Below are 26,116 nucleotides of genomic sequence, written 5' to 3'. Positions count from 1 at the left end.
TTTAAGAGACTGGAATATATTACCTTGGTCCACTCCTTGCTAGTGAAAGACTGCTGTTTTTCTTTTTTATCTTTTTATTGGTCAGATTTAGGGAATAACAGGTTAATTAAGATTATAAAAGTCTCACATAGTACCTCTGTGTTGAGTTCCTCCTATCTTTATCAGATAAGATGATCAATTTTGGGTCAGGTCTTAAGCTGAAATATAGGCCCATATGGTAATGTTACTACTCTTTTAAAATCCCCATTTCAAATTCTCCTTTTAGTAGCTGTGGAACCTTGACCTGTCCAGCAGGTCAGGTTATTCGAGGGTCTCGAGGAGGGAACCACCTGAAAGCCAATGGGGGCGAGAGGAGAAGGAGACCAGGCGCATAAAGAAAGACAGAGTCAGTCTGAGTCGCGTCAAGGTCTCATTTATTGGCAGAATATATTTATAAGCAAGATTTCAGGCAGGGAGGGGGAGCAGGGAAAGGAGAGTGGAAAATTTTGAAGAAGTCACGGTGGTCAGGGTGGGGGTGTTTTTGGTCCCAGGCTCTTGCAGCTGGCTGATTACAGTTTATTCCAGGTGGCTTATCTAAACGTACATTTTGTGGTTAGGCCAAGGACGCCCTGTTTTTGCAAGACTCCATGAAGCAGAAAAACTCAAGACATAACAGTCCTGGGTCAAACAGTCCTGGGTCAGTCTCCAACAAATTCCCCCTCTTTTCTTTAAAATGGACCACGTTTGTGATCGAGCTTTAAGAGGTCTGGGGGGGGGGGGGGTCTGAAGGAATGGCTTCTGGAGGATCACAGGGGCCCCGTCCCTCTATGTTAATGAGAAAAGAGGTCCGGGAGACAATGTCTCCCCAGATTCAGACACTGCAGGTGTCCCTGTGGTGCGGGACTCAGAGGACCGTGCGGTTTTTTCAGAGGGAATGGAAATTGATAAGCGCTGAGCGTTAGGCTGCTACCACACAACCATTATGCAACAGGGCATGTAATCCAGGCTCTTGGGATATTAGGGCACTCATGTCCCCAGCCTGTGCAGTCACAGCTGCACTCCAGTCATGCCTGGAGCTTTCCCTCACACAGGGGCAGCCTTGCCCGAGTCGAGGGGTCTGTGTGGGGCATCTTCATCATGGTCCTAATGAATCCAAGGGATGTTAGGACCCGAGGACACTGAACCTGAGTCTTTGAGGGGGCTCCTGGCCGCTCTCCTCTGTGTCTAGTCTATGATAGTGAATTGAAATATGCTGTGGTAAGGTTGAATCAATCTGACTTTTGATAAATCGAGTCAGCCACTGAAAAGCCCAGGGGCCAAAGGTGATGAGGAGAAGAAAAATAATCAAAGGAGCTAAAATGGTGGGTAACAGGGTGGGAAGCCAGGGGGATCCTTGCAGCCAATCTTCAAACCATCCACACTGATTTTCAAATTCCCTTTTTCTCTGAGCTAGCCTTTCCCTCAATTTTTCCATGGATTCTCTGACAATACTAGGCATTTTTCACAGCTTTTGACAATTTCTCTAGCATGTTCTCTAGTGAGTGAGTACCTTTGTCTCAAGGTCTGGGCATTAAAGTGGTATAATCGGTGGGCTTCGCGGGCAGCTGCGATCTGGTCTTGTTCTATAAGCAGAACTAGGGGCGAGCGCGTAGCAGCATCCACAAGTTCGTTCCCTAGTGCTAGAGGCCCAGGCAATCCAGTGTGAGCACGAATGTGCCCAATAAAAAAGGGCTTTGACCTTTGGCGGATCAATCTCTGAATCTTTGAAAACATCTCAAAAGTTGGGGTGTTTGGCTGAATTACTGGCACCATGTCCAGGACCTGCAGGGCTCCCACCACATATCTACTGTCTGAATACAGGTTAAGGGGACGTGCCTCAAATGCTTCAAACACAGCTAGAGCGGCGTAAAGGCTCCACCAATTGGGCGGACTTTAAAGGTGTTTTTTATAACTCTTTGTTGACTGGTTATAAACATATGCAGCTTGACCATTCTTTTGAATCCCATCTATAAATACTGTGCAAGCATTGGGAACTGGCTTTAGCTTTGTATTTTTAAGAAAGAGAAAGGGGGTGAAAGAAAAATACTGTAAGAACTTATCACTAGGCATCTGGGTATCGAATTTCCCCACATAGGAACAAACAAGTGTAGGCCATTCCGGGTGATGTGCAGCTAGCCATTCTAGGTTTTCTTTATCATACGGGATAGTAGTAACGTCAGGTTCCTTCCCGAAATATCTAGTGGAGGTTCTTTATTCCCAATATTACTAATTGGCACACTAACAGGGGATACAAAGGAAGAACTTTTCTTTTAGCAACCAGGAGGTGTACCCAAAGTAAGGGCACAGACTCTTGCCATAACAAACCAGTGGACAAACTCTGTAGAAAAGACTATGCAGGGGTAAGGCAGGAGAGAAAAACCCGACATGTTTGCTGGGTGAGTGCCAACTCATACTTTATTCTGAGTACCTTTTTCCCGCTCCACGGTGAGGTGTCGGGGGAGAGAGGGGATCAGAATCTCCTTTGAGGATGTCAATTCAAGAGGACGTATGTCCCCCTTTGTCATTTTTATAGGTAAGGCCGCAGCCTTGGTATCTCCCAAGTAGTTTTTGAAAATCATTGAGGAAGAGGCAAAGTATCCTCCTGATCTGAATCTTTTGAGTATAGAGAAGCTAGGTGTAGTTCGAATCCCTAGGGACAGAAAAGGAAAATTGGTGTCTTGAAATTTTTTCCCGGGGCGATGTGGACCCCTCTATCTTGTAAGGCCCTGTCAACAAGCCTGTGCTACTAGTGTGGTCTTTCGTTGGTCTCAGCAGCGATTCACAAAGTCCCCATTCAATATAGTGGATAATATTCGGCCTCAGGAAATGCATTCTAATTGGATCAATGGGACTGGGCCACATCATTTCTGACAAAGAGGTGGGTGAACTCGGCCATTCCTTGGGGCAGGACTTCCATTGAAAGGCGTGGATTTTTGGTCCAATCATGATTAGTAATAATGGGGAATGAGAAATGCAAATCTTTAAGCAATCAGCAGTATTGAAGGGGAATAGAGAAAAACCAATCTTAATTCAATACTATTTTGGCAATGTCCTCTGGGGAATGGCTACAAGGCAAGGGTAGGCCCTGGTTGCAACGCCCCCAATTGTGCATCATAGTTTTGTTAACTTCTCTCAAGATCCTGTAATAAACCTCCATTTTCCCAGTCCTTTTTTTGATGACAAAAAATAGGGAAATTCCAAGGCGGAGTAAGAGGGTTCGAGTGCCCTTGGCTAAACTGTTCCTTGCTACAACTGAAGGGCAGCCCTGGACTTTCTCTTGAGCAAGGACCGACGGTCTTATCCACACCGGGTCAATCTGACTTCCATGTTATTCGTTGGTAAAAACATGGCAGTGCAGGAGAGCAGTGGTCTTTAGGAAAAAAGGTTCCGATAGAACCCGTACCCAGATCCTTTTCTGTCTAATTTTTGGCTTGCCCATAATAGGTTGTGTGGGCCTTGTTTCATGCTCCCCAGAACCTTTTCCTGGTAGAAGCCCTTTTTAACTCATTTGGGTCCACTTTGTCATTAGGGCTCAATCAAAATGATGACCCCATCTGATCATAATTCAAGGTCCCCAAGATTGATCCGGTAATCCTCAACTTACAAAGGTTTTACGGTCCTGTGTTCCTCAGGATCCTTTCCATTGTAATATTTTTGAACACCCCGCCCCTCCAGCCTTCGGCTCGAACGGGTATTTTGTGTCTGCCTATCCCTTTTAATGGTGGCTGTGGGCTCCAAGAGGCCATGCGGCGGAGGCCGAGTGGTCTTCCTCGAGATAACGGTAGCATCAGCACCAGTAATCCCGAAGGCCAGGAGGTTTCCCGTCTAACAGAAGTTTTTATAGTGGGGTTCGGCTTTCCAAGTCAAGTTGCTGTACCCAAGAATATGTCAGAATGAAACTGGGAATCGAAGGAACCACGAGAGCGGATTTTTTATGTTGAATATTCCCGTTAATGGGAGTGGTAGGGCCTGAAGCTATTCGTTGACCCATGGGGATAGTGGACTGGGCCTCGACGAGCTGAACCTAGAAATTTTTATTTCTTCCTGGTAGTCAGCCACGACTATGGATGGGTGATTGTGAAGCCCCGTTTATCGACCGGAAGCTCGGCCGATTGACAAGGAAGAACATGCCGGGTAGGGGGAGGACCAAAAAGCCCCGTTTCTATCGACTACCCTCCTTCTTCTGGGTTACAGTTCGGTGAGTGGAGGAACAGAGGTCCAATCCTGCGCTGCCCTGGGGTGGCTTCTAGATAAGCTTGAGCAACTCGGGGTTAGACCTGCCCTGAGGACATGTAGTTCCCTGTTGCTGAGGGGGGCAAAAGGGTTGTTGGTTCCTGAACTGGAGGAGGAGTCGCTGCAGAGGGTCCCCCGCCGCCCGACCGGGGCCTCAAGCCGTTTCCCTTGGACCGGCAGTCAGGGGTTGGCCCGCGCTGTCATATGTGGAGCGGCAATCGCTACCGAGTAATCTCCTGCCTCATCGGGGGCATACCCTGGGGGCTGGCCGCGGGGATCAGAGGTTTGGGGAAGAAGTCCCAGGATTGGGGTTGGTGGGAACAGTCGGCGAGCGAAGTGGCCTGGGGTTCACATCTAAAACAATTTTTGGCTCCTCCTGAACTTCCCGGCATGGGCTGATAGGACAGCACCTATGGCTAGACTGAATTGATTTTTGAAAATTTTGTTTGTCAAAAGAGTCTGGCTTACCTGGCACAGTTTATCATGCCATTAAGGTCCATTTGTTTTAGTTTTGCCCCTCAAGGCGCTCTACAGGCTGCATTGGTCGTGAGTTACCTTGTGTTGTGAGAATGGGTAGGGCCCTGAAAATGTAAGGTATAATTTTACAGAGATTGGCTGGCTGTAAGAGAGTAGTGGCAGTGTAGAGATTCAGCTATGTAGAGTTCTGTGAGAACTGATGCAGAATGTGTGTGTGTGTGTGTGTGTGTGTGTGTGTGTGTGTGTGTGTGTGTGTGTGTGTGTGTGTGTGTGCTGAGTGAGAGATGAAGACGCTGGCAATGTAGAGGAGGAAGTTGTGCAGAATGTGAGTGAAGTGTGTGGGACGCTGGGTGAGAGATGAGGAACAAGAAGCATTAGGTAATGTGAGAGAATGAATGGGGGCCAATGATATGAATGAACAGTGTGAGAGCTGGTCAGAGGGTAAGGGTGACAGTGTGTGTGTCTGTAGGGGCATGTACTACCTGAGGACTGTAGCTGAATGGACAGAGAGAAAAATGTAACTTATAATTGTCCAAAGGTGGGCAGAGAAGGAGTAGTGTGAGAGTAAGATGAGAAAATAAATGAATGAGTAAAGAATGAAAAAATGATGTAATAATATGTGAAAAAAACGTAACAGAGTAGTGAGAAGAAATGTGTAGATGTAACTGTGCCAAAGAGATTTGTAGCCATGTGGAGACTAGGAAAATGAAACTGTATGGGAAAGAGATATAGAAGAGCAATGTTTATAAAAGAAAGATATGTAGACATGTGAAAACTGATATAACTGTGTATAGAGATGTATGGCCATATGTATGTAAAGACAGACATGTAGTTGTATGTATAGAATGTAGCAGTGAGGAGATATGTAGCAATGCAGAGTCAGAAAGAGTCAGAGGCCATTTGAAAGATGATGTAAAAGAGAAAGTTTACATCAGAATATATGTGTGTTTTCTTACTTTACCAGAGAGATAAAAACTGATTTCTAAATACCCTCCGATAGAAAAAGTCTAGCCTTTGCTGCCTTTGTGTATTTTCTTGCATTACCATGGAGGTGGTCGTGGAGCAGGCTCTCCATAAGGCCATTGATAAATAATGACACACATGGTAGAGATATTGCAAATATTTCAAAGTGTTAAAGAGAAAGTAGTGTATGATGAGTGAGCTCAAGGACAGAAAAAAATAATAGCCAAAATCATGTTCTCCTGAGAGGATAACGTTGGAGAGATGGTTCTGTGAGTTCAACACAAAGACCCTGAAGACGGACGGTCAGCCCATATAGGACATGCAATGGTCCTTGCCATAGTTTGAGAGAGAATGTCTCCCATAGCCACATATATTTGAGTGTTTGTTTCTCAGTTGGTGGACTGTTAAGGAAGGATTAAGAACTGTGACTTTATTGGGGGACGTTTGCCACTGACCAGGTTCAAAAGGCCTACACCAGGCCTAGTCTTGATCTTTCTGCCTCCCACCTGCTGATCAAGATGTAAGCTCTAATCTATTGCTCCAGTGACATGCCTGTGGCCATAGTCACACCCAGATGATCATGCACTAACCCTCTGAAATGTAAGCAAGGTCCAATTAAATGTTTTATTTTACATGTACCCTTGGTCATGGTACCTTTTCACAGCAATATAGTAGTAACTAAGACCATCCTCTGCTGGTTCCATTGGAATTCTATAGGTATATGATGAGTCAAGGAGATTATCCACCTTATGAATATGCCAATGATCTATCCTGCCTCCTCTTCAAATTCTATTATAGGTACCCAAAATATATGAGGTCATAAAGATAATGTGTGTTTAAGAAATCATCACATGGGGTTGGGGATTTAGCTTAGCAAGCACAAGGCCCTGGGTTCAGTCCTCAGCTCCAGCAAAACACAAATAAATAAATAAAAATAAAAGAAAAAGAAATCATCACACCACACCAGGTAGAGGCATATTCTCAATACATCACTTAAAATTAGAATTAATAACAAAGGAAAATCAGGACTTTAAGGTATCACACAAGAATTATAACACATCCCATGAAATTGTTTCATTGATAACCAGACTACATAGGTAAATTAATACTAGGCCTGTATTTAGCCTAAGAGACCCCAACCCCAGAGAGCTGCATACCTCTTGTCTTCCATGACTTCTTTCAGTGTACGTGCAAATATCTCTGCCTTGAGTGTCTCTAGCTGAACAGAAACACCAATTTTTTTTGCTTCTACTACAACCATGTTTTCAGCCTGGTCTCCAAAGAAGGGAATGCCCACCATGGGTACTCCATGCTGGATGGCCTCCATTATGCTATTCATACCCCCGTGGGTGACAAAAAGACGAATTCTAGGATGAGCTGTTGCAAAAGAGAAAGATGCCCAATATTTCACTAACCAAGTTTCAGATACCAAATAAAGGAGCAGACCCAAGATATACCAGTGTGCTGGGGAGAGTGGATGTTGCTTTAGAGATTTGCAATGTTCCAGGATGTGATAACCAGCCTTCTCTCTGTAGACAGATGCCTTACTTCAGTCAAAATCTATCTAGGACCTAGAACCCTGGGACAGCTACAAGGACAGTGACAAGCCAGACAAGTTTTCATGTCCTTCTACTCATCTTCATCTTCTCCAATGATGCTTTCTTCTTCCCTTGTCTAACCTTGGCCTTCTCTTGCTTTTCATGTCTGATCTCACATGAGGTCTATATTCTGTGAGTTATCTGCCCTATTTTGAGAAGCTTACAGAAGGGGATGGTAGACTAGAAACTTCTGTATTTACAAGTCTTGACTGTTGTTCCATATTGAAAGCAACCAAACCTTTCTTATGATCATAAAGAAACCATCCCAAACTATACCTTACTCAAAATCTACCCATTTTCCCTGGAAAGCAAGTCTTTTTCCTATTGTGTAGCCTGTGATTTTACTGAACAGAGATATATGTGAAAAATATCCCAGCTTCTTTTGAGTCACAGTCTTAGGTACAAATCTCTGATTAAGCCACATAGTGTAGAAAAGTGTATCCATAAATTCACACAGAAACAAATAATTTGAGGGGAGGCGACTTTAAGGAATTCTCTGTTGCTCAAGAAATCAGTGTCTCCATATCGTACTGTGAGCTTACGTGTGGTGGTACTCAAATATCTCCCTATGTCCTCAACCCCACAACATTCATGTCCTGTCTGAGTTTTCAGCCCTTTTCTGACAACCAAGATGTGTCTGCATGCTTACATTCATATGTTTGTGTGTTTAAAAATACCAAAGATTTCCCACATCATTGTGAGAAAAGCAGCAACAAATGGTGGCATCTGCCAAAGGAGTAGTTATAGATTACATATTGGTCAAGATTGTCTTGGAGTGAAAGTGATGAATACTCTTAAGTCCAGTAGCTAGCCAGGAAGTATAGTATAGGCAGGATAAGGAGAGAGGAGAATGTTGGGAAGCGGAAGGCTGAGTCAGGAGATGCTGCCAGCCACTGCCACCATGAGAAGTAAAATGTAAAGTACTAGTAAGCCACAAGCCACATAGCAACTTACACATTAATAGAAATGGATTAATTAAAGATACAAGACCTACATAGCAAGAAGTCTGCCACAGCCATACAGTTTATAAGTTATAAAAAAAAAAAAAACTCTTAAGTCAAGGCTACATATCTATTTAGGGAACTAAGATCTTTCTGAGTTGAAAAGGATGAGGAAGTTGTTGCTATGGCCAGTCTAGAGAACACACTGATTCTCCCAAGAACTCTAGCTGGTTCTACCTGCCTGCTGGACATATATCTTCACCTATCAGCAGCCTTTTCTTCTGCACTGCAAGTGCTCAGACATCAGTTACCTATTAAATCCCAAGGCACATTAAAATAAATAAAGCAACAGGTCTAGAGGTGCTTACCCAGAAGGTCAGTCTGCGGAAGCCAATCCATGATTTTGACATTTGGAGCCATACTGATATCTTTGGGCCAATGATCATGCCTACATGTCCACAGCACCCCTTGAGGGAGGTGAGCAAAGGCACTGTTCATCTCCTTAATTAATTCTCTGGTCTGATGCCGGGTTGCTATGGAGCCCAGGGCCACAAGGACAAAACCTGAGTCGCCAAACTTAATGATAAAATCTTCCAAGTCCTAGAAGAAGCATAAAGAAATTTGCAAAAAGTGGTTTGTTAAACCCAAGGCAACTATGACATGAAACAAGACCAGCTGTTAAATAAACCCATGCCTTGCTTGCTTGTGTTCTATATATAACACTCCTTTTATATTCCCTGTATAGCTGTGTCTGGGGGTAGCTACTGCATTGAATAGTAGCCATCTCTTCAACATTGTGCGGTTGATATATCGTGCACCCCAATAAACTTATCTAGGGGTCAGAGAACAGAACAGCCACAATATTAAACATAGGTTTAGGCAGTGGTAGCATATGCATTTAATCCCAGCATTCCAGAGGCAGAGATCCATCTGGATCTGCGTGAGTTCAAAGCCACGCATGGTAACACATGCCTTTAATCCCAGGAAGTGATAGCAGGAAGCAAAAAGGTATATAACGCATGAGGACCAGGTACTAGAGACTTTTTAAGTGTTTAGCTTTTAGCAGCACTTCAGCTGAGATCCATTCGGATGAGGATTCAGAGTCTTTCAGTCTGCGGAAACAAGTTGAGCTAAGGAATTGGCAAGGTGAGGTTGGATGATTTTTTTGTTTCTCTGATCATTCAGTGTTCACCTCAATACCTGGCTAGAGGTTTGTCTTTATCAATAAGACTTTTTATGATTCATGCTATACCTTTGAGTTCTTATGGATAGCTCTTCCAAGCAAATACATACACCAGATTTTTTGTAGAACTGATTTCTACTGCTTAAAATGTAAGCTCCAGAGTAATCTAATTGCTAAGGGCATTCATTTTTCTTTAATAACTTGAGGCCTTTCCTACCTATTTTTTACATCATTTGTATTATTTTATGTTCATGCTAGGAATTCAGTATACAAAATTTCTTCACTTCCTGTGTGGTATAATGTTCTCTCTTCTGGAGTTGTTTTCTGTCTTTGCTTACATAGTAATGATTGATTCATAGAATGGCTGGAGAAGTATTCCTTCCTGTAGAAGTGGAAGTACCACAAATAATCATAGAGGAACTGGCATTAATGCTTAAGTGTTTCACTTAATTCACCAGTTAATCCATATTATATCAGATTTCCTTAATGAAAGACTTTATTATTGTTCAGTCTAATTTAATCCCATAACTTTAAGATTTTCTACTTTTTTCTTGAGTCACTTATGTTAACACACATGCGTAGGAATATGTCCACTCATGTAGATCACCTAATTTGATGATATATCATGTTTGTATAATTCCCTTATAATTTTTATTGTTTTAAATAATAGTGGATAATTTTTTACTTTAGAACTTAATTATTTTGTTTTTCTTTCTTATTTATATTCTTAATAATTCTATTGCTTTTTCAGAATACTACTCTTTTGATTTTATTGATTCTAATTTTGTCTATTCATTATTTCAATAATCAAACTCTGATTCTTTTACGCCCATTCTTTCTGCTAGCATCCTGTTTAGTCATGTCTTCATTATCTGTGCCTTATATTTAAGAGTTAGATTATCAATTGCAAATACCTTGCTGTATTAATAGATATAATAAGAGCTATGAATTATATTCTGTCTTGTTTTTATTGCACTCCATCATTCCATTGTGTTTTGTCTCTTTTCCCTTTGTATATAATATTTTCAAATATTCCTCTTGATTTTTCCCTTTGATTTTACATATAGTTATTTTTCTACCTACCCCACTGTGGTAAGAGATACTTACATTAATCTGAGAATTTGCAAATCTCAGGGGGTTGGTTTGAGGGGTAGGGTGGGCTAACACATCAACCAAGGAATTTGTTTTGTGCATTAGAGAAGAATTTATGCACTGATGTTGTTGGAATGAACACTCAGAACTGGAGAGATGGTTCAGTTTTCCTTCCAGAGGACCACATTTCAGTTCCCACAGAGCAATCACAACTCTCTGTAATTCTAGCTCTAGGGGATCCAGTGCCCTCTTCTGGCCTCTTCTGGGCACTTGTAGAAATGTGATGCACACACACACACATGCAGGGCAAGTACTCAGGCACATAAAGTCACTTACAAATACATTTTAAGCATGATCTATATATTTCTCATAATTCTATTTGGTCTATAGTATTATTTAATGTGACAATTTGTATGGATAGTCATCTAATTCTAAAACTGTAGAATTGAAGTCTTAAGTTATTATTTATTTCTTTTTTAAATTCCTTACATTTTTCTTCATATTCTTTATTTCATATTTTGTGCATAGATAACATATTCCTCTGTAAGTTAACTATTTCACATATTTTAAGTAATGTTTTTATAGTTGAAATGTTTGATAAACACAAAGTTTCAAATATATATAGTCTTTAAACTTCTTTGAAACTTTTGATATAAAGTCTTATTTTCCTTATATTGGCAAACACCACAGTCTATTTGCTTCTCACTTAATTCTTATAAAACATGTCTTGGAATAAAGTAGATTCCAGACTCTTTTGTCATGCATTTACTTCAGAACATTTCCTCCTACTCTTTAATAATCCCTTCATCTCCCTGTGTGCCAATATCTGACCCATCTGTCCAGAGGTGAGGTCTCTGGCAATCACATCTGGATTTATAAATGTGTATACTGTACCCCTATTCAACCCACTTGGGTATTCAGGAAATTCTATCTAAAGCCCATATCTGAAACCTCCTTCAAGAAATATATATATTCTTGGGTATAGAACACACACACACACACACACACACACACACACACACACACACACATACACACACACACCTATCATTGAATATAAGAGTCTTTCAAATAGTATGAAAAAGCTCCTCAAAATATTTGTTGTTATTTTTTTTACAGGTCCAACCATCACACAAATGTAAAGATCTTTGTAAAGAATAATGTAGAACAGATGTGTATATATATTTTATATATATCACTGATGACTCCCCAAACACTTGTTCTCATAAATTGCAAGGAAGGATAGGCACTGTGGTACCCAACAGAGCCAGAAAAAACCCATGCCCTTTCTGCTTTGATCTGAACACAGGACAAATATCATTTCATCACTTCAGCAATTTGACCTCCATGTATAAAACCAAAGGTTTATACTTGCATCATGTGTGAGGGAACCCCACAGTGACAGGGAACAAGCAATCTAACATCCTTAGCTCATTATACTTGTAAATTTTCAGTGATAGTGATTTTGAGCCTGCATAGAAATGGGAAGTACATGGTAGCTTTGATGGTTTACAGTAGCTGGATGGAGTACCAAGGGCTCAACAGGCTGGGGACACAGAATTACAGAAGCAGTTCTTCTTGTCACTCATGCTAAGTTCTGTCTAGGTACATGCCTTCTGAAAGTAATATCTGTTTCATTATGAAGAACCCTCCTCCTTAACACATACTAAGTATATTGACATTCACTGTAATATATATATATATATATATATATATTCAATTGGAAATACCAATACTAACTAAAGAGGTTTTTCTGCCAGAGACAAAAGAAACTCACATTTTGTACCATCTAACCAGGTATTCAAACTTAGCATGGGGTATTCTAACACTGTGCTATCACAATCCAAAAAATGTAGATTCAGAGCTCTTCTGTTACCTCAGAGTACTTACTTTCAGTACATCTCTGACAAGTGACAGTTTCCTCCTGTGGTGGTTTGAAATAAAATGGCCCCCAAAATGAGTGTCACCATTAGGAGGTATGGCCTTGTAGGACTGAATGTGGCCTTGTTGAAGGAAGTGTGTCACTGTAGGGGTGTGCTTTGAGGTCTCCTATGCTCAACTATGCCTGATGTCTAAGTTGCCTGTGAATCAAGATGTAGAATTCTGAGCTCCTTCTCCAACATCAATCATGTCTTCCTACATGGCACCATGTTTCCCAGCATGATAATAATGGACTAAGCTTCTGAAACTAGAAACCACCCAAATTAAATGTTTTTCTTTATCAGTGTTGTTGTGGTCATAGAGTTTCTTTACAGCAATAGAAACCCAACAAAGACATCATCTAAGCACTGCAGGGCTCTGAATGAAAGATAAACTGAGGGCTAAGGTTTTACTCACTGGAGGTAATGGTGTAACAGGTTTATCCATTAAGCCTCCCACATAGACCATGTTGGGAAACATGGGATGAGCAAAACCAAAGGCAAAGTCAGAATTGACAAACCACAATTCTGCTTTCCATGGAAGGTCAGATAAAACTTGGCCGAGAGCCTTCTCCAAAATGCTCCTGAATGATGCCATCATATAGAGAAAATATTTCTCTTTGCTTCACAGATGAATCAAAGAACATCAGGAAGTTCTTCACTCTGGCCCAGAAGTACATCTGGTCAGTTAAACTGGAACCAAATCCTGGAACAAAAGACAAGGGCCTTGGTAGCCCATAGTCTATAATGCCAAATAGCATGGGAAGAAAGGCCACAAATTGTTTCCCAAGTTTCTCAGCAATCAGGAAAACACAGGGATCTGATGCATCCAAAAATAGTAAGTCAAAACTCCTATTCCTTAAAGAGTCCAGGATGTTTTTTCTGCTTAATAAGTGACTGCATAAGTCCGCATAGTATTCAAAGATCATTATATTGATGTGATGGTTAGACCTGTAAAAAATAACAGCAAATATTTTGAGGAGCTTTTTCATACTATTTGGAAGACTGATATACTCAATGAAAGTATTTCACAGCAAGACAAATACAAACATATAATCCAACACTCTGGAAATGGAGACAGAAGTATCAGGAGTTCAAGCCTTGTCATAGGCTTATGATTTTGAGGCCAGTAGGCTGGACTAAATAAAACATTTACTCACTTAGAATAAAATCATTTTTAATATATTTTATGGGAAGAGGCTCTGTGGCTTGAATTACTTTCCCTCATATTTAATGCTATACAACTTATAGTGTTACTTAATATGTAAAACATATTGCTTTTCATAAAATAAAATATTTAAATTAACAATAAATAGGCACATAGGAATTCATTTTCCATTCCTCTCCTTATTCAGAGATATTTATTTTCTTCTTAATGATATTTGCTTATCAGAGTCAGGGGAGGATATTCCAGGTGATAATGCTGCACCTTTCCATGTGAATTACAGCTGTTGTTCAAAATCTTCAGCTTTTGTCGTTCTGATATAGATAGAGCTCTGCTTCACAAACTATTTCTTCTTCCATTACATTTCTTCTAAGGGTCTATTCCCATTCATCATCAGTGCTGGCTTATTTTCTTCTGTCTTATTAATGATTATAGTGGATCTCAGAGTATCAGTCTCCATGGGCAGGAGGATAATGCTGTTTAGTTGACATTATGATTTTTGTTATTGTTGAGAATCTTGTTCTCGTGCCAATCTGTGTAAGTTGTTGCATGATTACAGCTTGTATAATTATCAGTGTTAGAGTCATTTCTTGTGGAGACCCAGAGAGGTTTCCTGGTGAGATCTGAGCTTGCTCTGGCAGCAGGGCTACATAAGGGAATGACTGGACCACAAGTATGGTTACCAGGTGTTCGGAAGGATCAACACTTGCCTGGGCAGTGTGCTTTGATGGCAAAGGGGAGACCTTCTGCCCTGCCCTGGGGTCAAGAGAATGTATCTGAAGACTTTAGTGTCACTAACGAATTAGGCTCTGGTTTCAAACTTTGAGGAGAACTTTAAGACTATGATTAGGACTGATTTTTCTGAGCTTTTGCAACCTCAGAAATGAAACAGTTTTGAGTTCACTGTGGTAACTATGGTAATCACGATTCGTGTACCCTCTGTCTTGTTTGAAGAAATTATAAATAGCTCTGTTAAGACATTTCTTTAAGATGTTTGCTAAAGTTTACAAAGTAGTCCTGTAGAGAGTTTGCTTTTGAATGTAAGTTTGAATTGTAAATATGTATATTTAATTGAATTATAAACATTTATGCTAGTTGTAAATATGTATAATAATATTCAGACAAGAATTATGTTAACCTGGTATTAATAATGAACCATGATTTGATGAAGGTAAGGGAGTCTTTAAGTCTGATGCAGTTACATCACTGGTTTATTGATTTATTTAATGCATTTGCATCAAGAGTTTATTGATGTAAAAAATGGACTTGGCAAAATTAAGGCTGTTATAGACATTATAGACCCATTCAAAAAGGATATCCCTCTTAGTCATTCTCAATTTTTTATTTTTTTTTGTTGTTTTTTGTTTTTGTTTTTGTTTTTTGGGTTTTTTTTGTTTTTGTTTTTTTTTTTTTTTTTTTTTGTTTTGTTTTTTTTTTTTTTTTTTGAGACAGGGTTTCTCTGTGTAGCTTTGCACCTTTCCTCAAACTCAAGGAGACCCGCCTGGCTTTGCTTCCCGACTGCTGGGATTAAAGGCGTGCACCACCACCGCCCAGCTCCATCCTCAATTTTTTTACTGGGGTTGGGAGGTTGGCAGCCCTAGGAATTACTGTGGTTTTTTTTTCAACTATTTGCAAGTTCTTAGTAGAGACCCTATTCAGAGCTGAGTTAAGCTCTGCACTTCCCCCTGCCAGAGGCTAGTAGTCAGGGACAGGTAACATTCTTCTTGCTAGCTTCCAATCTAAGACAGAGTATGCTTGATGGAAAGTGTATCTCAAGAAAGGGTAAGGCTAACTAGGGAAGAAGAATGACCTATGGCAGGTCTACCTGAAGAGTCTGAGGGACCCTTTAAAATATTAAGAAGGGGGATTTTTGGAGACCCACAGAAGTTTCCTAGTGGGATCTAGGCTTGCTCTATACCCAGCAGGGCTGCATAAGAGAATGATCAGACCATGAGTGAGTGAGGTTACCAGGTGTTTGGAAGTGTCTGCACTTAACTGTGAAGTGTGCTTTGATGGCAAGGGGGAGGTCTTTTTCCTTGCCCCTTGGCATTGTTATAAAACGAGCATTTGAAGAAGTAGAAGGGGCTGTTGTCTTTTGATCCATGTCCTCCAGAATCTATCCTGTGTTTCTTATTCCTCTCTCATCCTCATAGGAACCCTTTAAAAGGTGGAGGCTGGCCTCCCACAATTTCTTTTAATCCTACATATCTTGGCTTGAATATTTTATCCCATAAAGGGAACTTTCCAATGATAATATTGGAAGAAGGAGATCATGATTCAAAGTTGCTGCCTAGAAACTAAGCAATTACAAAAATAAATATAAAACCCACAGATTTTTTTCTCTTATATATGAAACCTAAACTTAAGTGTGTGTGTGATTCCCTTTTTGGTGATGAAATTAGAAAGAAGGCAATGAGAGCATATAAAAAGTCATCAAAATAGATACATGTGTCATGAAATAGTGCTATGGAGAAAGGGGCAACCCAGAACAAAAGATATTGCCATTTATGTTTTCTAAAAAGTTGATAGCAAAGCTTCTTACTTTATATACTAACTTAACTTTCTGATGGGAAGAAGTGTGATTGGAAGCTTATGGTTAGAACTTACAACTCCGCCTGTCCACCCCAGAACTCCCATCTGGACCAGAGGTGAGTGCCTGGGGTTATAGCAAGAGAGGCCACTGCCCCTGGGTCCCACTGCTAGACACAGGCCATCCCAGGAGGACCTGCCCAACTTGGCCCCAGTTTACGGCCAATCTGTGGACCCTGCATAAAGGCTCCCCTTTTCTAAGACTGCAGGCAGACACTGCAGTCTGCACACCCTGCCATCACACCCATTTGCCCTAGAACCCAGACACTTCCTGAGACTCAGAGACCAACCCCCAGCTCCCATCTGGACCACAGGTGAATGCCTGGGGTTATAGCCAGAGAGGCAATTGCCCTGGGTCCCACTGCTGGACACAGGCTATCCTGGGAGGACCTGCCCAACTTGGCCCCAGTTTCCGGCCAATTGTCAGGCCTTGCAGGAAGGCTCCCCTTTTCCAAGACTGCAGGCAGACCCTGCAGTCTCCACACACTGCCCCCACACCCATTTGCCAGAGACCCCAACCACTTCCTGAGAATCAGAGACCAGGCCCAAGCTTCCATTCTGCCCCAGAACTCCCATCTGGACCAGAGACCAGAGGAACTTCCATCTGGACAAGAGGAGCTCCCATCTGGACAAAATAAGGAGACCCCAGGGACGTCCTGAGACTCACAGTCCAGCCCTCCAGCTCCTATCCGGCCAGCACTCTCATCTGGACCAGAGTTCCCATCTGGCCCAGAGCTTCAATCTGGACCAGAGAGAGGCTCCCTAAATCTGTCAGCTCTGTCTGGACCAAGTACACTGATAAGACCAAGAGTGAACCCACAAGGAGATGGGCAGTCATCAAGGCAGAAGTACATACAACAAAATAAAGAGCAATACAGCATCACCAGAACCTAGCCCTTCTCCAACAGCTAGACCTGAACATCACAGAATGGAAGAAGAAGAAGAAAACAACCTTATAAGTAACATCATGAAGAGGCTAGAGCCTTATATAGAAGAAATAAAAAATAAAGTAGAGGAACAGATAAAGAAAAAATGGGAAGAACACTATAAACAAACTAGAGAAAAGGACAATAAAAGCAGAAGAAAACAATAAGTCCTTGAAAGAAAATCATGAAAAAGCAAGGGAGACAGTCCAAGACCTGAAGAGGGAAATAGAAAAAATAAAGAAGACACTAGCAGAAGGAATGCTGGAAATAGAAAATCTGAGTAAACAAACATGAACTTCAGAGGCAAGTATAACCAACAGAATGCAACAGATGGAAGAGAGGATTTCTGGTGTTGAAGATACGGTAGAAGAAATAGATTCATCAGTCAAAGAAAACACTAAAACCAACAAAGTCATGACCCAAAATGTCAAAGAAATTTGGGACACAATGAAAAGACCAAACCTATGAATAATAGGGATAGAGGAAGGAGAAGAATACCAACTCAAAGGCACAGAAAATATATTTAACAAGATCATAGAAGAAAACTTTCCCAACTTAAAGAAGGAAATGCCTATGAAGATACAAGAAGCCTATAGAACACCAAACAGACTAGATCCCCTAAAAAAGTCCCCTCGCCACATAATAACTAAACAACTAAACGTACAGAATAAAGAAAGAATATTAAGGGCAGCAAAGGAAAAAGGCCAAGTGACTTATAAAGGCAAACCCATCAGAATAACACCTGATTTCTCAATGGAGACTTTGAAAGCCAGAAGGACCTGGACAGATATAATGCAGACACTAAGAGACCATGGATGCCAGCCTAGACTAATATACCCAGCAAAACTTTCAATCATCATAGATGGAGTGAATAAGACCTTCTAAGACAAAACCAGATTTAAACAATACTTATCCACAAACCCAGCCCTACAGAAAGCACTAGAAGGAAAATTCCAACCTAAGGATGGCAGATACACCCATGAAAACAGAGGCAATAGATAACACCACCACAGCAGTAAACCCCAAAGAAGAGAAGTAAACACAGACTACCACCAAAAAATGAAAATAACAACAGGAACGAACAATCACTGGTCCTTAATATCCCTTAATATCAGTGGACTTAATTCACCTATACAAAGACACAGACTAACAGAATGGATACAAAAACAGGACCCGTCTTTCTGCTCCATACAAGAAACACACCTCAAATTCAAAGACAGACACCTCCTAAGAATAAAAGGCTGGCAAAATACTTTGAATCAAATGGTCTTAAGAAGCAAGTGGTGTAACCACCCTAATATCCAGCAAAATAGACTTCAAACTAAAATTAATCAAAAAAGATGATGAAGGATATTACATACTATTCATCACATGAAAGATCCACCAAGATGAAGTAACAATTCTGAACATTTATGCCCCAAACACAAGGTCACTCATATATGTAAAAGAAACATTACTAAAGCTTAAATCACATATAAAACCACACACATTAATAGTGGGAGACTTCAACAACCCACTTTCACCTCTGGACAGATTGGCCAAATTGAAACTTAACAGAGACATAATGGACTTAACTGATGTTATGGCTCAAATGGACTTAATCGATATCTACAGATCATTACACTCAAAGAAAAAACAATATACCTTCTTCTCAGCACCCCATGGAACCTTCCCCAAAATCGACCACATACTTGGCCACAAAGCAAAACTCAACAGATACAAAACATTTGGAATAACCTCCTATATTCTATCAGACCACCATGGTTTAAAGTTATATTTCAACAACAGAAAAAAACTACAGAAATCCTACGATCTCATAGAAACTGAATAATGCTCAACTGAATCAATAATGGATTTAGGAAGAAATAAAGACAGAAATTAAAGACTTCCTAGAGATCAATGAATATACCACATACCAAAACTTATGGGATACTATGAAAGCAGTGCTAAGAGAGAAATTCATAGCACTGAATGCCCACATAAAGAAGCTGGAGAAATCTCACACTAGTGACTTGACAGCTGAAAACCCTTGGACAGGAAGAAGCAAAGTCTCCCAGGAGGAACAGACACCAGGAAATTATCGAATTGAGAGCCAAAATCAATAAAATAGAAATAAAGAGAACAATACAAAGGATTAATGAAACATAGAGTTGGTTCTCTGAGAAGATCAACAAGATAGAAAAGCCCTTATCCAAACTAACCAAAAGACACAGAGAGAACATCCAAATTAACAAAATCAGAAATGAAAAGGGGGACATAACAACAGACAACGAGGAAATCCAGAAAATGATCAGGTCATACTTCAAAAACCTCTACTCCACAAAACTGGAAAATCTAAAAGAAATGGATAATTTTCTGGATAGGTACCACATACCTAAGTTAAATCAAGACCAGATAAACTATTTAAATAGTCCAATAACCCCTAAGGAAATAGATTCAGTCATTAAAGTCTCCCAACCACAAAAAGCCTTGGACCATATGGTTTCACTGCAGAATTCTACTAGACCTTCAAAGAAGACTTAATACCAATACTCTTTAAATTGTTCCACACAATAGAAGCAGAAGGTATATTACCAAACTCCTTCTATGAGGCTACAATTACCGTGATTCCTAAACCAAACAAAGATGCAACAAAGAAAGAGAACTACCGACCAATCTCCCTCATGAACATTGATGCAAAATTACTCAATAAAGTTTTGGCGAACAGACTCCAAGAACACATCAAAACAATTATCCACCATGATAAAGTAGCCTTCATCCCAGGGATGCAAGGGTGGTTCAACATATGAAAGTCTGTCAATGTATACACCATGTAAACAAACTAAAAGAAAAAAACCACATGATCATCTCACTAGATGCAGAAAAGACATTTGATAAAATCCAACACCCCTTCATGATAAAGGTCTTGGAGCGATCAAGAATACAGGGAACATACCTAAACATAATAAAGGCAATCTACAGCAAGCCAACAGCCAACATCAAATTAAATAGAGAGAAACTCAAAGCAATACCACTAAAATCAGGAACAAGGAAAGGCTATGCCCTCTCCCCATACATATTCAATATAGTACTTGAAGTTCTAACCAGACCTATAAGACAACAAAAAGAGATTAAGGGGATACAAATTGGAAAGGAAGAAGTCAAGCTCTCCCTATTTCCAGATGACATGGTAGTATACATGAATGACCCCAAAAATTCAACCAAGGAACTGATACAGCTAATAAAAACCTTCAGCAACATTGCAGGATACAAGATCAACTCAAAAAAATCAGTAGCACTCCTATATACAATAGACAAACAGGCAGAGATGGAAATCAGAGATACATCACCCTTTACAATATAATGATATAAAATACCTTGGGGTTACTCTAACTAAGCATATGAAGGACCTATATGACAAGAACTTTAAGTCCCTGAAAAAAGAAGTTGAAGATGTCAGAAAATGGAAAGATCTCCCATGCTCATGGACAGGCAGGATTAACATAGTAAAAATGGCGATCTTACAAAAAGTAATCTACAAATTCAACACAATCCCCATCAAATTATCAACACAATTCTTCACAGCTCTGGAAAGAATAATACTCAACTTCATAAGGAAAAACAAAAAATCCAGGATAGCCAAAAGAATCCTGTGCAATAAAACAACCTCTGGAGGCATCACAATCACCGACCTCAAGCTCTACTTTAGAGCTACCATAATAAAAACGGCGTGGTACTGGCATAAAAACCGATATGTGGACCAATGGAGTCAAATTGAAGTCCCTGACATTAACCTGCACACCTATGAACATATAATTTTTGACAAAGAAGCCAAAAATGTACAATGGAAAAAAGAAAGCATCTTCAACAAATTGTGATGGCATAACTGGATGTCAATGTATAGAAGGCTGCAAATAGATCCATATCTGTCACCATGCACAAAACTTAAGTCCAAGTGGATCAAAGTCCTCAACATAAATCCAGTTACTCTGAACCTCACAGAAGAGAAAGTAGGAAGTAGTCTTGAACGCATTGGCACCAGAGATCACTTTCTAAATATAACACCAGTAGCACAGACACTGAGAGAAACAATCAATCAATGGGAACTGTTGAAACTGAGAAGCTTTTGTAGAGCAAAGGACATGGTCAACAAGACAAAGCAACAGCCTCCAGAATGGGTAAAGGTCGTCACCAACCCCACATCTGACAGAGGGCTGATATCCAGAATATATAAAGAAGTCAAGATATTAGACATCAAAATGCCCAACAGTCCAATTAAGAAATGGGCTAGAGAACTAAACAGAGAATTCTCCACAGAGGAAATTCAAATGGCTGAAAGACATTTAAGGAATTGCTCAACATCCCTAATTATCCAGGAAATGCAAATCAAAACAACTCTGAGATACCACCTTACACCTGTCAGAGTGGCTAAGATCAAAAACACAGAAGACAGCTTATGTTGGAGAGGATGTGGAGCAAGGTGAACTCTCCTCCACTGCTGGTGGGAATGCAAGCTTGTAGAGCCACTTTGGAAATCAATATGGCACTTCCTTAGAAAATTGGGAATCCATCTCCCCCAAGACCCAGCTGTATATACCCAAGGAATGCTCAATCATACCACAAGGGCATTTGTTCAGCTATGTTCATATCAGCATTGTTTGTAATAGCCAGAACCCGGAAACAACCTAGATGCCCTTCAACTGAAGAATGGATAAAGAAAATATGGTACATATACACAATGGAGTACTACTCAACAGAGAAAAACAATGACATCATGAGGTTTGCAGGCAAATGGATCTAGAAAAAATCATCCTGAGTGAGGTAACCCAGACTCAGAAGGACAAACATGGTATGTACTCACTCATAGGAGGATACTAGATGTAAAAAAAAAAAAAAAAAAAGATGACTAGACTGCTACACAACTCCAGGGAGGCTACCTAGAAAACAGGACCCTAGGAAAGACCCAGGGATCACCCAATGACAGAGAAATGGATGAGATCTACATGAACAACCTGGATAACAATGGGAGAAATGAAGGGCAAGATTTGAGGGAAAGAAAGCTTAGGGGACCAGGAGATCCCAGCTGGATCAAGAACAGAAAGGGAGAATGAGGAATAACAGACCATGATAAATGAATACCACATGAGAACAGGAATAGGCAGAGTGCTCGAGAGGTCCCCAGAAATCCACAATGATATATCCTCTGTATACTGCTGGCAATGGTCGAGAGAAAGCCTGATCTGACCTAGTCTTGTGATCAGATGACTAAACACCCTAACAGTTGTCTTGGAACTCTCATCCAATAACTGATGGAAGTGGGTGCAGAGATCCTCAGCCAGGCCCCAGGTGGAGCTCCAGGTTTCCAATTGTCGAGAAAAAGGAGGGACTGTAAGACTGTGGAGTTGTTGAGACCAAGATTGGAAAAAGCACAGGGACAAATAGCCAACCAAATGGAAGCACATGAATTATGAATCAACGGCTGTAGAGCCCCAACTAGATCAGGCCCTCTGGATAAGTGAGACAATTGAATAGCTTGAACTGTTTGGGAGGCACCCAGGCTGTGGGACCTGGACCTGTCCTTAGTGCATGAGCTGGCTGTTCAAAACCTTGGGCTTACGCAGGGACACATGCTCAGCCTGAAAGGAGGGGACAGGACCTGCCCTACTGAATCCACCAGGTTTAAATGAATCCCCAGGGGTGTCTTGGTCCTGGAGGGGGGAGGACAGGGGAACCCATGGCTGATGTATAAAATTAAAACACATAATAATAATAATAATAATAATAATAATAATAATAATAATAATAATAATTTACAACTCCTACTGCTCAAACTGACACTGAAGACTGTCCTCAACTTCAGTCATCCTACTGGTGACTCTTATCTACAGCACTTTTCCAGGGACCCTTTCACATCAACACTTAGCAAATAAGCAACCTTGCAACATGCACAAGTGCACCATGTCATCGTACATCAAAAGATCCACAAGATGAGAGCCTAGAGGCACTCTTATCTGTGCTCACTTTAAAACTCCACACCAAGTCACAAGAGCTGTGGTTTGTCTGTTGTAGGAATTCACACTGCTAATGACCTTGGGGTATCTGGCCTGATAAAGGCATGGTTTTTCTGAGTATGTGACTCTTGAAAACTGAGCAGGGGTGTGTACTTTCCTCTCTGGTGTGGCCAGAGACTAGTGGGCTTGTTCAATTCACCCATTGGTAAAACAGAAGGATTCTGCAACTGGATTTACCTTTTCCTGTATATGTGAGTCTGTTTTCCCTTAGCACCCACAAATATATTGACATATATTGATATATACATGCTTTTGGCTCTCTGTTCATTTGTCTTCAAATGTTCACCTGTCAGAGAGTTGGTGCCCAATATGGCTGTGTAGATGTAGTGGGATCTTTAGGAGGACACCTTTGTGGAAGGTTATTAGAAACCCTTACCCCATAAATGGTTAAAATAGGCCTCATTAGACTTTGAGTTAACTTCTGTGAGAGACAATAAACCTATTGTTTCTTTTCTTATGGCTTTTCAAGTCACAAATTCATTAGCCATTATTTTCTTATTATTGTGATGCTTTCAATCAACCTGAGTGATTGTTGACACCAGGAGCTTGAGATTCTACAACAGTAAACCAAATAAGCTTCTTTTCATTTTAAACTCACCTAAATTGAGTTACTCTGTTATAACAATGGAATATAGATCAATCCATTGCATAATTCATATTTATCACCTAAATTCCATTTTTTTTACATATTTTATATAATAATTGCAAAATACCTCTAGTAGACTGGTAATCCCTTTAAAAAGTAAATCAATTATAAAAATTCTCAAGAAGTTTCTATTCTCATCAATTTGACTGTATTTTACCTGTAATTTGAACCACACCTCAAGAGATCAAGCTAGAAAAGAAAATACAATACATATGTCAAAAATGTAAATAAATAACCATGTTAGACTAAGGTGCAATTTGACTTCTTTCAAAAATCTGGCAAAAGATATGTGACCTTTAAGTCTTTGAGTGAGACATATTTCAAAAAGAATCATGGTGCTGTGAGCACCATCTTGAGTATTAAGTGGAATTTTCTAGGACAGAGATGAGTGGGACCAATGAAATTAACTAAGAAACAAATCTGTACTTGTCATCCATGTGGAAGACAAAGAAGGTTCTGCAGTCAAAGGCTAAAAGCCTCAGGCTCATCTGTATTACCTAGCCACTGAAAAATTTTCAACTTACCTCTGGCCATTAGCTGTTAAGTCAAGGGTAACCAAGCCACAAGTCATAGAACCACAGAGGTTAGGTGTAGAGTAAGGGACCAGTGAGAAAGGGAAGAGCTCATTAAGAAAGGAAAAAGACTAGAGAGTTATTGGTGGAAGTGAGGGTCTGGGATGGGGGTATCAAATGGGGTGGGAGGAGACTGATGAGGGAGGGAATACAGGGAGATACAGATAAAATAAATGGACATTTTAGAGGTAGAATGGAAACCTATCATAATAGACACTTGCTAAAATGTATACATATATGAAGGTGATTTCAGTAAAATTGCCAAATGATGTGGGAGACAGAGTCCCTACTGACCATCTCTCGCCACCAAATGAGCTTGCAGTACCATAACTGAGTCAATCTAATCGAGATGTTGGACAAAGTGGTCCCACAGAAATTCCCCAAACAACCCATGCAGTTACCAAAACTATAGGTTACTCTCCACAAACTGACAACAAGGCTCTATTGCTAAAAACAACACATCCATAGAGCCTTGAACATTGAAAAACATGAGCTGCTGTCTCTATACAGTTGAGATTCTAGCATCTTTGGTATAGAAACATACTCTGCAAGCTACCAAAATATAAACATAAACACCAAGACAGTCATAAAACCAGTGATCTATAGTGGTGTCCTGCCTGCAAGATGTGCTAGGCCAATGGGAGCAGAAAGCTTGTAGGAGTAACCAACCACTAACTGATTTGACTTTAAGCCCATTCCAAGAGATGAAACATACCAAACACTGAATGGGTAATCAAGAACCTGGGACTAAATAGCCCAGGGCCCTAGGGAAAAACCAAATGGTATCGGTCTAAAAAATAACAAAACAAAAAATGTAGCAATGAAATGACTTCTATCAGCATTTTGCAATACTCCTAGATAAGGGCCTTGTTCAATCATAATCCCAGGAGCTTCCTGCTGCAGTAGATGGGAACAAATATAGAGACCCATAGCCAGATTTTATGCAGAGTGTGAGAGATCTTCAAACCCTCAACACCAACTGGGATGTCTCCATCAATTCTCTCCCTTTGGGGATTAGGAATCCCAGAGAAATAGCAGGCCACAAAGGAGCAAGAAGGTTTGGGACACATCGAGAAAATAAGGACCTCTAAATCAACATGAGAAAAGAAAACATGAACTCAGAGAGACTGAGGCAGGTGGGGAGCTATTGGGAGGAGAGGAGGAGGAAAAACTGCAATCAGGATATATCATGTGAGAAAAATTGTTTGGAATAAAAAGGGGGAATGGAAAATTTTTAAATGAGTTTAACAGGAAAGAACCAAAGCATAGCCCACCATGTGCAAGTGACTACCTCCATTAAAGGATTTATGTAAGAAGGTGACAAGGTACATGGAAGAAGGTGGCTCTTCTTTCCATGAATAGAGAAGTTGAAGTGACTGCACTGACTTCGTTGAGACTACATGCACAGAGGACAAGTAAAAATCAAGGCCTAGAAGTCACATCTTCCACTTTCTAGAGAATGTCCCATGATTTATTGAGCTGTCAGTCACCCACCATACACCTCTCAAACACAATCCATCCCTACATCCACCCGTTCTCCCAGTCCTCATTTCTCTTAAAGTTACTCAAAGCGTCATGTGACCATCATGTCCCCATTTGTAAGGCTTGCTTAGCAATATCTTGGTTCCAAGAATTGAAACAAATTACCTGTCATGAAATAATTCCTCTCTGAGCAGTTGTCTTCTATTATCAATTTTCTTTTGCTTATCTTCAGATAGATGCCAGTTTATAACCTGATATGGTA

The 26,116-nt window shown here is 40.5% G+C and overlaps 1 pseudogene; it reads right to left on the bottom strand.

Annotated features, from left to right (window-relative positions):
* LOC118596181 overlaps positions 1 to 24,371 on the bottom strand; it is a 27,025-nt pseudogene extending 2,654 nt beyond the window's left edge.
* Between the last annotated feature and the right edge of the window lie 1,745 nt (positions 24,372 to 26,116).

Source organism: Onychomys torridus, chromosome 15, assembly GCF_903995425.1.
Source record: "Onychomys torridus chromosome 15, mOncTor1.1, whole genome shotgun sequence".
NCBI lineage: Eukaryota > Metazoa > Chordata > Mammalia > Rodentia > Cricetidae > Onychomys > Onychomys torridus.
This window is presented reverse-complemented; position numbering and strand designations above follow the sequence as displayed.